A 13,450-nucleotide genomic window follows, 5' to 3' on the forward strand; every position below is an offset into this window, starting at 1 on the left:
TATCTTTTCTCCTGTGCGTGCGCATGGACCTGTGTGTGCACTCATAAATGATTCTTGTTCTCAAGCAATTTCTTTTCGAAAAAAAGTAGCCATTTGTGCGAACGCACAATCCTTTGTATCCGCACACCCTAATGCAGCCTCTCTGTTGGGAGCGATCGCATACTTTGTGCGATTGCATGCTTTGTGCGCTCGCATCCCTCTCTTTTTCATGTCTTGTGCGTGCGCACACACCCCTCTTTCTAGCAACCCCTGTGCGTGCGCTCATAGTTGTGCGTCCGCACATCCCTTTTCACACCCTCTGTTTGCAGCGATCACACGCTGTGTGCATTCGCACCTTTTTGTTTTTTGCCTTCTGTGCGTGCGCACAGACCTGTGTGCGCACACATACGCCTCGACTTGGGCATTAACAGGGTAAACTCCCCTGTTGAGATAGCAGCTTTTTCACTTCTCTTCTCCGCAGCTGCTGCGCACCCCTCAGTCCAGCCTCCTCAGGCAACCCTGTGGCCAGCCACCGCTGCCGTCAGCCACCGTTGCCTCTCTCTCACTCTCTCTCTCTCTCTCTCTCTCTTCTTTCTTTCATTCATACATTTCTCTTTCGCTTTCTTTTTTCACCACTGGTGAGTTCTTCCTACTCCGGTGTATCTTCGGCGTAGCTGACCACTGTGAGTTCGCAGTAGCTATAACAAGTGCCACTGTTCCCTCTCCTAGTCTTGCTTTCTTCAACCTTTAACTATCAGGTTATTATTTCTTTTTATTTTGATTTTTAAAGTTGTTTTTATTTTCTTTTCGTGTTGCTTGGATTAAGTTTATTGCTTTTTCTTATTTTCCTTTGTATTACAAATGTTGATACTTGATCATTGGGTTGATTATGGTTGAATTTGAGCTTTATTGTGATAAGTTTGCACATTGCATGCCACATGTTTGATGAAATGCCTCAATAAAACTTTTGTTTGATTCATATGACATGGCTATCATATGGTTTCAATTTATCTCTTGTTGGCATTTTATATGAATTGTGCAACTTTAATCATGACTTTTGATGATGATCAAATTGAATTTACCAATGCATTTCCTTGTCCTTAAACTTGAAGTTCCTGACACCCACATCTTTAATGACTTTTTCATGAATGTGTGATTTGTTCACAAATACATTGTTCTTGATGGAATTCAATGTTCCTTGTTCATCTTGGTAATTTAATTCCATAATCACTTTACAAGTGTTCAATTTCTATGATGTCTTGATCAAACATCTTTTGACCTTAATTCAAGGACATTGTACATGTGATTACTACTTCTTGAAGATGAACAAATGACAATTCACTTTGGTTGAATGGTTTTTGTTGGTGTGCAACCTTTTAGTCAATGAACTTTCATGGCAACAACCTCAATAACCATTTATGTCAAAGAATTCAAACAAGTCATTTGGTGCTTGCTTGAAGTTGCTTTCATGTTCATACTTTAGATTTGCAACTTAAGCCCTTAATTGAGAAGCATTGAGCATTGATTAGTTAAGAGTGTGATTGCCGTTGTATCCGGCCTGTGTGTGTGTTCTAACCGCGCACACCCTTGGAATACACACATTGTCTTCTTGTATATCACACTACTTCGGAAAGCTTCCAATTAAGAATCATAATTTTTCTTGCCTTTATTTTTGCTTCCTCATTGATCTTATTTTATTGTTGCCCTAAGATCTTGAAAATCTTTTGTTCTCATTTTTTATAGGATGTGAAATAAAGGTAAATCCCCGGTCACTCCATCGGTTGTGCAACCTACAACTCACCCACCTAAACCTTGCTTCATGGATCGCCCAAGTGAAAGACCAAATGTCTTGGTTAACCAAAGAGCCGACTTCCGACATAAAAAAATTTAAATAAGAATAATCCATTGGGAGAGGATGCTGAAGGTTCCAAGCAATTACAAGGCAGTCATCCATGAACAGATTGCCTCACTTTATTGGAAATTTCTTGAGCAAGACCCAATCGAAGTTAATGAATCCATGGTGCGGAAATTCTATGCCAACTACCAAGATTGGAAAGTGGAGTCAGTACTCCTCCGGGCAAAAAGGTTGGACACTTCCAACCAAGCTCTAGAAGCTCTTCTGAAGATCCCCCACATTCTGCCTGAGCAAGATGATTATTCAAGGATAAAAGCGGGTGTGTTCAAGGGGAGGATGACTTTGGCTCATATTCTTAAGAGGATTGGCCGGCCCGGTGCATCTTGGGAGTATAGCAAAGGGAGAAAATCTGTTCCCGCATCTATTGCTTACTCTGATTTGAACGCCGAGGCCTGGATTTGGCATCTATGTGTCGGACTACATCGTCCCTAGCACCCATGCTACCCATGTTAGATTTAGAGTTGCTTTGCTACTTTGGGCTATTATGGAAGGAAAGAACATAGCCATTGTACCTTTGATGCGCAAATCGATTTGGAAACTCATTGAGAAAAAGAAGATTAACATCCTTTTTCCATCGATGGTGATGCGCTTAGCAATAGCAGCGGGGTAGAGAGGCAACCGACAGATGTCATGTTCGAGATTCCTATAGGCAATAATTTTATTCCGAGGGGAGATTTGGAAGTATCAATAAAGAAGACACCTTCCAAGAGGAAGGCATCCAAAGCACCACCATCAAGTACACCAACTTCATCAACTTCTTTACCGTTTCTTGGATCTCTTCCAGACTTATTCCAAGAGATCTTGCACGATATCCACAACATGGAGCAACTTGAGCACAAGTATTTTGAGTGGATAACGGCAAAGCTACAAGGAAAAGACCCCGGCCCAACTCCCAAAGCCTTATACGAGTTAGCTGGGGAGGAGGATGATGAAAGAGACCAACCCATGTCATTAGCCACCAGCTAAAGGTGGACCCTGAGGTTCTCATTCTCCTGGATTATGAGCATGCACGAAGGACCATGCACGAGTTAAGTGTAGGGGAGGATCGACGATTTCTTGGGGGTAAAACTTCTTTTCTCAAGACACTTAGCAATACCTTTTTAGTTCTTTTTCTTCATTTTTTAGTAGTTTTATTTCTATTGTATCTTATTTGGTTTGTTTGTATATATCTCTTTAGTGTTTATAATTATATGGTAGTTAATGTATGCATATTACATGATAGAGTGAATAAGTTTGGTGAAACACCAAGAAATTTCCATGAAATCTTTCTTCGGGTGAGCCATTGATTGAATTAAAGACAAATTTTGTGTTTTTCAACTTGCTTGGAGTATTCTGTTTATAGAACATAAAAGATGAGCTAGAACAACATACCTTGTGAGATTTAAGCTCGAATAGATGGTTGTATTTTTCAACCATAATGTTTGTTCTTGTGTGATTATACTCCTTTTTTATTGTGATCTTGGATTTGCACAATTCTTTATGTCCTGTATTTGTTGTTTGGATGCATTTAGCATGATTGAGGCCATCTTTGATATTAAACTCACTAACCTATATGGCCAACCCTCGCATTCACCTTTGTGAACCTTTTTAAGCCTTTAAATCCCGTTTTGTTCTGATTGTTAGAACATTATTCTCCCTTAAGCGAAAAATCATTGATGTCCCTGAATTACTCTTTGATTAGCTTGGGTAGAGTAGTGTGTATATTCTAAGTGTGGAGGAGATTGTTGGGAAGCATTTGGTGAAGAAGGAACATTGAACTCGTTTTTGAAAAATTGGCAATTGGGTAATTCTCATGCATTCATTGTTTAAGTCATATGCATCTCTTATGCTAACAAAGAGAAGAAGAGTATTTAAAAAAAACTTGTGCATAATAGAATGTAAAATAAATAGTTGAATAAAAGATGCATATGTTTGTGTTTTGAAAGAAAATGCATGAGTAACGTGAGATCGGAGAAAAATAGGTAGATAGTTTGTGTTTTTATGTGTATATAGGTGATATAGGATTAGGTGGACACTTGAGCTAATCAAAGAACTAATTCTTTTAGTCCACTTAACCATATTTATTCTACCTAAACCCTATCCCCATTACAACCCTCTAAAGACCTCTTGATATTTGTTTTTCATGCATCAAATACTAGTTGATTGTTAGATGACTTACAAATCTTTGAAAAGCATATTTTAAGGAGAATTAAGTGATTAAGCCCTAAACACTGAGTGAATTGAGTGAATACACATCCGGTGAGGGGTTTGATCGCTCAATTCTATGTTCCTACATCTCATATTGTATCTTCTTGCAAGTTGTTTGTTTGATAGTTTTAAAAATTTCAATTCAACTCTTTGGACATTGATCTTAGAGCATGAATTCTTTGCATTGGCCATAAAGCTTTCTTATGATGGATTGAGATTTCATGGTTTGTTTTTTGCCAACTCTAAGTAGAATACATATTAGTAAGTAACCTTTAGGATAGTGCATGCATTTAGGTAGTACATAGAATAAATTGTTTTCCCTTTACATCCATCTCCTTTGAGTGTGATTAGCATGAGGACATGCTAGTATTTTAGTGGGGAGAATTGATGAATCCATATTTGATTATGATTTTTGGTTGAAATTGAATGGATTTCATCATATAAACTTGCACTTATTCCCTTAAATGGCATGCTTTTGAGTTTTCCTCCTAATTTGTGCTTGATTTTGAAAACATGCTCTTTTGTGCCTAATTTAGCTTATTTTATTCCATTTACCTTCCATTCGATACCTTGATGTTGTTTGTGAGTGATTTTGAAAACAGGTTTGTGCGTACGCATAGGTACCCGCACATGCCTTCATTAAAATTGCACGTGACTCGTGATTTTGGTGGATTGGAGGCCCATTTCTGAAGCCAATAGCTCATATTGGAGGGGAAAAACCATACCACAACATAGCATAACATTAGGGTAGTTTTAAGAGTAATAGTAGGAAGCTTTAGAGTAATTTTTCTCTAAGTTTTTCATCATCTCCATTAGGGTTTATATTAGGGTTTTACATTTAAGTGCCATTTCAATTTTTGAACTTGGATTTTGCTAGCTTCCATTATAAGTATCTCTTTATTACTACTCTTTATAGTTATATTTTCCACACTCTTTCTTTTAATTGAAGTTATAGTTCAATTAAATATACTTTTTTTGCAATTTTGATTTCTTGTTGATGATTTTGGTGATTGATGATTGTTACATGCTTGTTTGAGTTAGTATTGTTGCGTTGATCATTTGGTTCTCATACTTGCAAGCATTTTCTCATTTTTTCCATGATTAGTGTTTTTGCCCACCAAGTGTTTGACAAAATGTCAATTGTGGTTATGGGCTAATTTTCTATCTCTTGGCTTGGGGAAAGTGAGTATTTGGGTTCCTAGAGTTGGAATGTCCAACATTTAGTGATGATTCTTGGGTTGTTAATTGTTCTTATTCCCACTAACACTAATTTGTTGCTAAGGTAATTAGCAAGCAAGCTAGGATTTGTGGGTTAAGAACACTACTTATGCTCATTTAACTTACTCTCCGATGTGAGGGTTAACCAAGTGAGATTAATCCATTACAATTGTCATAGTTGTGGTTTCAACAAGGAAATAACCCGTAGCTCATCCCAAGCCAAGATGCCATTTATGCTTTAAACCATTCACACATACAAACATCAATCCTTTTTAAACCTTACTTGCCTATATTTCATAGTTAGTTCTTTAATCCCATTATTAGTTCATTTATTACAATTTTGAATGTTCCTTTATTTATTTATATGTTCATCTCTTCATGGAAAACCCCACAATTGAATTGTACACTCATTGTTCTCAAGTGTCCTTGGGAGACGACCCAGGAATTGAAAACTCCCAGAATTGAATTAGTTTTGAATAGTGACATCTTTTGAATTCAAACTTTGGTTGTTGACCAATTGTCAGGTTAGGAGCTATACTTGCAACGCCTATCTTGTTTTGTGAAAAATTCCTAACCTATCTTGGGTAGCACACCAGGGATCCTGGATTACGACATGAATGTCAACTTTGGGAGCTCATATCTTATGAAGAACTTCATCGGAGCTTGGAGAAATTGGTTGAAAATTCTGACAACCACTTGAAGACCAAGTATTCTTGGAAATTCAAGGTTGAGTACATGTACAAGCCACCATGACAAGGAACTTCCCAAGGGTCCAACTTAAGGACTTTAAATAAAAGTGTTAGGTGGGAGACACCCCACCATGGTAAACTCTTTCCATTCTCTTGTATATATAGTTGATGAATGAATTGAGTTGCCATTGTTAGGTATTTTAATATCTTTATATCACTCTTATATATATTGCCTTGGTTGTTAGTTTGTTTGGTTACATTCATGCCTTAAGTTATAGGTTAGTTGTTTTGAATTTTATCTTTGTTTAAATTGAAATTTTGTTTGAATTGCATAATAGAGTATTTGAAAAATTTTTCAAAAAGATAAAAATTTTATTAGATTTGAATTTTGGTTTGTCTTAAGGGTGTATATAGTAGTTGGGATAGTTTTGTTCTATTTTTATGTTTCTAGAAAAAAAATGGCCATATCATGCGTACACCTGACCCATCTAATCCATCACTGGCGAGCCACCTCCGCCGACCACCCTTCCTTCTTTCTCTCTTTCTCTTCCCCCTCTCTTCTCTCTCGTCACCGCTGCCGACCAACCCACTATGGCAACCTCGCCACCGATGGTCCAACCATCTCCTTCCCCTTTCTTCTTCCTCTTCCATTTTCCCCATCTTTTGTCTTTGTAACAAGAACAGGGCCACTGTCCCCTATTTCCACTCCGGTTCTACCTTCCACAACCACCACCTCTGGGCCAGCTACATCTGGCATTGCTCTGCATCCATCCCCTTCCCTGGCCAAATTCCTATTTCTATTCATCTTTCCAGGTTTCCCCTGCTTTCTTTTCCCGAGTTTTGTTAATTAAATTTTTGTTAGATAGTTTAATTAGTTTGCTTAATTTCTGTTAATTAAGTTAGTTAGAGATGCATGCTTAGTTGATTAGGTGGTTAGAGAATCTGAACTGGATAGTGGATTTAGGTTGCTTACTTTATTGCTTATGCTATTTAGAATGGCTGATTTCCTAATCTATTTTAATTGAGTGATGATGTTTATTGCATTACTGTTTCAAATTCTATATTGCTGCTGGTGTCGTTTCTGCTTTTGTGTATGTCTGTTCTTGCCCCATTCTTATGAGCCAACTGTGATCTGTGCTTGTTGATTTATTTTGAGTTCATATGGATTGTTGTTTTTGTTTGTTTCAATTCGGGAACGTCCTATTTACTGCCGAAATACTGCTGGAATTTTTCAAAATTTGTGCATTAATTGATTTTGACTTGTTGATATTAAGTTGGAACTTTGTTGCTTCAGTTTTGTTTTGTTACCAACTCAATCAATAAATTGTTTGGTGAGCATTTCTATTTTCTTTTGGTTCTTTTATGTTACATTGCTTGATTGATGGCAACAAGTAGCTATTCGATGAATTTTTGTGTCAAATAGACCCTTGTTGACTAATTACTTGTGAATCACCTCGATGGTTTAAAATTTTCAAGTTAGGTCAATTACTTTGCCTCAATGGTTTGATTTCAATTCTTTTCTTCGACCATTGAAGCCTATGTTTTCTAACTTCTCTATTTGCTGTAATCCTATTACTTTTTAACTGAGGTTCTTTTAAATTGTAACAATTGGTGCATTTTTCACTTTTGTAACCACTTGAATGTATGTTTTACTCTTCAATGACTCTTTTGGTTACATTAATTGCTATTTTCAATCTTTTCACACCAATTTTACAAGTTCAGTGATCAAACACATTAATGATGGATTGTGTCTTTTTTGTGCTTATTTTATTTGATTTATTTCATCATCAATGCTTCATGCATATGCTTGATTGACATGCTTCATTTGTTTAAATTCTAATGTGCCCTACACTTTTTGTTTTAGTCATTTCAAGCATAGTGCATTTTTACAAGATGAATGTGAGTTTGCTTGTCTTTTAAAATTTTTGGAACATTTCTTACTTTGAGATTCATATTTGCAATGCAACTAATATTTGACTTTCTTTCTTTTTCCTCTAACTTTTGGTTTAACTAACTTTTTAACATTTCTTTTTAATTTTCCTTTTTAAAGTAACTCTTTTACTATTCTTTTAATGGATAGCAATTTTGTTTCTTAACAGACAAGCAATTTTAATACATTTGCATACAATTACTTGGGATATGAATTCTGATTGATTTTGAATTCTATTTCATTCCATACCAAGTTAATTGTACTTTCAATTACACACTTCATGCTTAAGATGCTAATTCCTCTGTTTTTGTTTTTTATCTGCCTATTATATCTTTACCTTGCATGTCTTCTCTCCTATTTGATGTCCCATTTTCTGTGAATACTTTTCAGGATGACTGACAGAAAAGGGAAAGGCAAAGCTGGCTCTAGTAAGAGGAAGAGAGCACGGTCATCTGCTGCAATAGCGGATGAATTTTCGTCTGTGAAGCAATTTACTGCAAACGAGAAGGCTGATCAGAATACGCCTTCTTCTGACCCAGTTAAATTTGCTAACCTCTACTGTGAACTTAAGTTTCCACACATTCTGGAAAAGCAGAACCTTCACGTTGAGAGAAAGCTAAGAATACCACCCAAGATGAGAAAGTACATTGAACAGCAAATTGAACAGCGGGATTGGGTATTTCTAGATAGAGAGCTGGTAAAAGTGAACTCATCATGGGTCCTAGAGTTTTACTGCAACTATTATCGGATGACCCTTGATGCGGTTCAGCTTCGGGGCAGACAGATTCTAGTTACAGAGGAAGCAATAGAAGAGATCCTCCATTTTAGGCCGAAAATAGATGATAAGGATGGTTTTCATAGGGCTGAGGAGGATATTATATTGATGAAGTTTGATTGGGATGCCACCCTTCATACTGTAGCTATTCGTTCTAACGTTCCGTGGGCATTCAAACGTCAAAGCCAACTCCACGGGGCATCAAGATTGATTATCTCAATGATGAGGCTAGGTTATGGCAACAGATACTGAGCAACTACGTCATGCCTAGCACTCACGACTCGGAGGTGCCAGCAGACATGGTGGTTCTTATTTGGTTTGTCTTAGAAGGAAAGGACTTGTACCATCCAAGACTGATCAGGAAGTATATGTCCCGAGTACATGTCAGAGGCACCTTTGCATTTCCATGTTTGATCACTCAGTTGGCTCACCAGGTTGAGGTACCTTGCGAGCCTCAGGATGAGAGACTGCCAGTGACCACAAGAAGGTTATTCTGCACGGCAAGTGATTTGGACCTGTAGGCCGCAAAGCACCTACTACTACTCCTACAGAGGCAACAACTTCTTCAGCAGCACCTTCAGCATGACCTTCAGCACCTTTCGCACCAGCTATACCAGCAGCACCATCATCCACTTTACACTCAATCTACCATCTAGTGCAGCGCCTCTTCGAGCGTATAGATCAGATGGAGCGTCACAACCAGTGACGTTATGAGCAGCTAGAGCATCGCAATATGTGACGTTATGCACACTTGAGGTGGATTGTGACTTTTGGAGGTACTAACATTCCTTCTGATTCTGACACACCCTCGGAGCATTTTGATGAGGAGGAGGCTCAGGAAGAGGAGGTATAGCATGAGTTATAAGGGAACTATTGTATAGTTTAGAATCAGTCAAAACAAGCATCAATTCGTTGGTAGCATAGTCCAAACCAACAATGAATTCTCTTAATCAAATGTTTACAAATTCTAATTAACCGAGAGTATTTAAACCTCGGGTCATCTTTCCTAGGAGTTGCAATGAAGTGTATAATTATTGGCTATGAGAGAACATGGGGAATTGGAAAAGCAAGAAAGCAAGAAATGTAAATAGCAAGAGAGAAAATAAACATACAAGGAATGTAAATGGCAACTCTTGGCAAGAATTGGGGAGTTTAGGTTTCCTATCCGAGTTGTGGACCATAAACATGGCAATTGTGTGGAATCAATATAAACTAGTCAATCCTCCTTGAGAATTAGTCAAAAGAGTGTAATTGATCTCGATCCATAAGTCCTAGTCAACTCACTAATTAACTTAGTGAAAGACTAGCGTCAATGGAAACCAAACCAATTAACTATTCTCACACAATGCGGAATGGACATCCAAAACTCAATTCCATCCAAACATCCAATTTCTCAACCAAGAGTGTGAAAACTAAGCATGCAAGAAATTAAACATCAGGGCAATAAAAGTCAAAGCAATTAAATGCAAGGAAAAGAAACTTAGAATGCAAGAAACCTCTTGGAAAGTAATTGAGAGCTAAGGTTACCTATTCTAGCCATTGACCACAAACATATGATGATTATGGAGAGTTAATCCTACTTAGTCAACCTTACATTGAAGATAAGCCAAATAGGCATAGTTAATTTCAATCCTTAAGTCCTATGTCAACACTAGGGGTCACATAGAGTCAAGGGAAACCAAATTAACTAACTACTCTAATATATCAAACAAGAATGGACATCAATGACTCAAGGGACACCAAAGTCAACAATTCGAAGCCAAGAGTGTAGAAAAATTAAGTGAAAACTAAGTCAAGCATTTTATCAAACACTTGGTGTGCATGAGAATAAAATAATATTAAATTACAATAAAATAAATTTTAAAACTACCAAAGCAAGAAAGTAACAATAACAACTAGAGAAAACAATAAATAACATGAAAACATAAAATTGCATTAATTAGAATTAAAATGACAAAAGTGTTCATAACATGAAAATGACAAAAAAGAGAAAATAACAAAAGAGATGAAGAAGAACAAATATACAATAACAATAAATGACAAGAAAAAGTAAAGGAAAACAAGAATTAAAAGTAGAAATTACAAGAAATTAAACTAAAGAATCCTAATTCTAGAGAGAGGGGGGAGCTTCTCTCTCTAGAGAACTACACTAAAACATGATAAAAGCTAAACCTAATTGCCCCCTTCATCCATCTTCAATTTGGCCTTAAATAGATTTAGAAATGAGTTAGATTGGGTTTTGGGGCCCCAAAAATCGCTGCCAGCGAGTTGCCATTAATGAGGTCATGTGCAGGGACCTGTGCTGACGCACAGATGTGTGCCTCCGCACACATGCTAAATTCTGACTCGTGCGTATGCAGAAGTACCTGTGTGTACGCACACCTAATCTTATGTCCATTATAGTAAATTGCATATTATTTTGAAGCCCTAGACGTTAGCTTTCCAATGCCGTCGAAACTGCCTCATTTGGACCTCTGTAGCTCAAGTTATGACCAATTTAGTACAGAGAGGTCAATGTTGACAGCTTTCCAAATCCTTCATTTCTTGAATTCTTCTCTTTTGAATGCTCTTTTCCTCACTTCTTCAACCCATACTTGCCTTGGAAACCTAAAAATCACTTAACAAATACATCAAGGCACCAAATGGGATTAAAGTGAATAAAATTGACTAAATTAAGCACAAAAGAGCATGTTTTCACTTTCAAGCACAATTTAGGAAGAAATCTCAAAAGCATGTTATTTAGGTGAATAAATGTGGGTTTATGTGATGGAATCCACTCAAATCAAACCAAAATATACCATAAATTATGGATTCATCAATTCCCCCACACTTAAATAATAGCATGTCCTCATGCTAAACACAACCAAAGGAGATGAATGAAGGAGAAATAATTTATTTAATGCAACTACTTATATGCATGCAACTATACTAATTGCTATCTACCTATATTTATACTATGATTCCTATTGAGTTTGGTAAAAACCAACAAAAGAATCTCAATCAATCCAAAGTAAAAACTTAGGGCTAAGACAAAGCAAATATAGCAATATGATCAATATCCAAAGATTTGATTTGAAAATTTTTTCAAAAATTAAGTTCAATAACTTGCAAGAAGATACAATATAAGGGATGGAAACATAGAATTGAGCGATTGAACCCCTCACCGGATGTGTTTTCACTCTAATCGCTCAGTATGCAGGACTCAATCACTCAATTCTCTTTTAATCATGTTTCTTAAAGATTTGCAAGTCGTCTAACAATCAACTAGTATTTGATGCATGAATGCAAATATCATGAGGACTTTTGGGGATTGTAATGGGGCTAGGGTAAAGTTAGGATTAATATGATTAAGTGGGCTAATAGATTGGATCTTTGATTAGCTCAAGTATCCCACCTAATCATATATCATCCTATACACATAACAAAGCAACCTAACTACCCATTTATCCCTTTGTCACATTCACTGATGCATGCTTCTTTTCAATTCAACCACATATGCATCTCTTCTTTACATTCTTATTATTATTTATTTTTTTCTTTTTATTTTTGTTTTTTTGTTTTTTTTGTTTTTCTTTTTTTTCTTTTTTTTTTCATACAAGAGAGATGCATATGTTCCAAGTAATGAATGCATGAGTGTTTTTCCACTTTTCCAAATATTTTCAATGAACACCCAAAGCACTAACTACTAAAGTTTTCCCACAAATTCTCCCACACTTGATTAACACACACACTCAAACCCAAGCTAATCAAAGATATAATTCAAGGACATAATGGTTTTTCACTTAGGGTGAATGATGTGCTTATAATGAGAACAAAGGGAATTAAAAGGCTCAAAAGTGGTTTGCAAAGGTAGATGTAAGGGTTGGTCATATGGGTTAGTGAGTTCAAATTCTAAAAAATGGCCTCAATCATACTAAATGCAATTCAAAACATCAAATATAGGACATATAGACTAAAGCAAATCAAAGATCACAATCATAAAAATAGTATAACACACAAGAACAAAATTTGTGGTTAAAAATGTGAAACCACACAATTAAAGCTAAAATCTCACTAGGTATTTGTTCAAGCTCTTTTCTATGTTCCATAAAAAGATACTTCAAGCAAGTTCAAAAATAATTTTCAAATATAATCAATGGAATGCCCAAAAAGAGATTTCTTGAAAATTCTTTGTTGTTTCACCAAAACTTATTTACTATACTAAGCAACATGCAAACATTTACCAAAAATAAACTATAACCAAGCTAAGATATATACAAGCAAACTAAACAAAGTGCAATGTAATGAAATGATAAACAAATATTCACAAAACACAACTATTAAAACATGAAAATAGTGCAAGTGTTGAGAAAGAGAATTTTACACCCCAAAATTGCGGACTCTACCCCACACTTAAACGTTGCACGGTCCTCCGTGCATGTACTCAATCCGGGGGGGTGAAGAAATGTGAGGCTCCACCTTCAGCTGGTGGGCACCGGGGGGTTCCAGTTGCTTTGTAAACAAATAAACAATAATTGAGGAAAAGTAAGATGTGTGTGGTATTATAAAAAGCAATGTGTATATTCTAAATGCACACACAATTTAGAACACAACAGATTGGCTAAGCGAAACGTAAACCACATAATCAAAAGAAATAACATATGTTCCTCAATTGCAAAGGTTAAGGTGCAAGTAAAGAATAAGCAAAACTTAAGGCACAAGCAACCCTAGGTAAATACAACTAAAGTGAATTGAATGTATAAGATATTAGATATTGA

Source organism: Arachis hypogaea, chromosome 3, assembly GCF_003086295.3.
Source record: "Arachis hypogaea cultivar Tifrunner chromosome 3, arahy.Tifrunner.gnm2.J5K5, whole genome shotgun sequence".
NCBI classification, from domain to species: domain Eukaryota; kingdom Viridiplantae; phylum Streptophyta; class Magnoliopsida; order Fabales; family Fabaceae; genus Arachis; species Arachis hypogaea.